Source organism: Otolemur garnettii, unplaced genomic scaffold (genome assembly GCF_000181295.1).
Source record: "Otolemur garnettii isolate 467f Iridium unplaced genomic scaffold, OtoGar3 scaffold00174, whole genome shotgun sequence".
NCBI lineage: Eukaryota > Metazoa > Chordata > Mammalia > Primates > Galagidae > Otolemur > Otolemur garnettii.
Window position 1 is genome coordinate 1,454,746 of NW_003852569.1, and position 1,518 is coordinate 1,456,263.

Consider the following 1,518-nt stretch of genomic DNA (forward strand, 5'->3'; position numbering starts at 1 on the left):
AAAAAAAAAAAAAGAAAAATCACACTCTCTCATGTGGCTGCCCAGCTGTGGCCCCTGCTGCTCAGTGGTAGAGGGGCATGAAGGATGAAGGGGATCCTGTATTTCCTGGTTCTGAGGAGAGAAAGGGGAAAGTGCTTGTCCTGATTTCTCCTCTCTGGGTTTCTGTCTAGAGATGAAGAGATGCAGCAGAATACTGAGGACTGGTTCCCATGTGGGCTTCTGTGAAGAGGCCCACGATGCTCTGGATCTGCCTATGGCACAGCCCTGCAGACAGAAGTCTGAGGGGGCTGAGTCAAAGGTCTCACCTTTCTGAGGTGCTGTTAGGGAGAGCCACAGTGGCTGACAGTCTGATTGAGGACTTGCTGAAGGAGGTACCCGTGTGAGGCAAGGTGACACTGTAGTGAGGACCCTTCCAGTACCCCACATTCAGGGAAAGAGAGGCCTCTCAGACAAACTGTAGAGGGACCTGTGGGGGGACGGCGCTAAAGAAGAGCCAGGAGGCCTGGGCAACCTGGTTCACAAGCTCACAGAGTTGGGTTTTTTTGTTTTTGTTTTTGTTTTTTTGAGACAGAGTCTCACTCTGGTGGCTGGAGCATCAGCTTAGTTCACACAGCCTCAAACTCCTGGGCTAAAGTGATCCTCCTGCTTCAGCCTCCTGAATAAGTAGGACCACAGGCACCTGCCACAACAACCAGATAATTTTTTCCTAGTTCTAGCAGAGATAGGGTCTCATTCTTGCTCAGGCTGGTCTCAAACTCCTCAGCTCAAAGGATCTTCCCACCTTGGCCTCCCAGAGTGCTGGGATTATAGGTGTGAGCCACATCTTGAACCACAAATTCCAGCTGCAAACACCAGCAGTGAAAGCAGTGGCCTAGAGGAGAAGGGAGATTGCTTCACAGGCCAGAGGAGTCACAGAACACTGTACTTTGGGTCTTTGGATTCTTCTTTGTCATGAGGTTGTACAAGCCATGTGATACACTTGGACACTATCTTAGAAAAAAAGCTGGAGAAAAGTACAAAAGTCTCAGAACACTGAAAAGAGTGAATGTTATTATCTTTTTCCTTTCCTTTTTTTTTTTTTTTTGAGACGTAGTCTCACTATGTCGCCCTCAGTAGAGTGCAATAACATCATAGCTCACAGCAACCTCAAATTCTTGGGCTTACGCAATTCTCTTGCCTCAGCCTCCCAAGTAGGTGGAATTACAGGCAACTGCCACAACACCTGGCTATTTTTTGGTTGTGGTGGTTATTGTTGTCTGGAAGGTTGGGGCTGGGTTCAAAGCCACCAGCCCCAGTGTATGTATCTGGTACCCTAGCCACCGAGCTATAGGCACCAAGCTGTGAATATTAATTTCTTTCTTTTTGCTTTTCTTTAAATTATTTTATATTTAATAACCACAAAAAATTAAGACATAATTAAGGAAACTGCAAACCTACCACTCAGTGTAAAAAATAAAACATAACCAATACAATTGGAATTTCCAGCTACCACTCCACATATGCCACTTTTATTAGGTC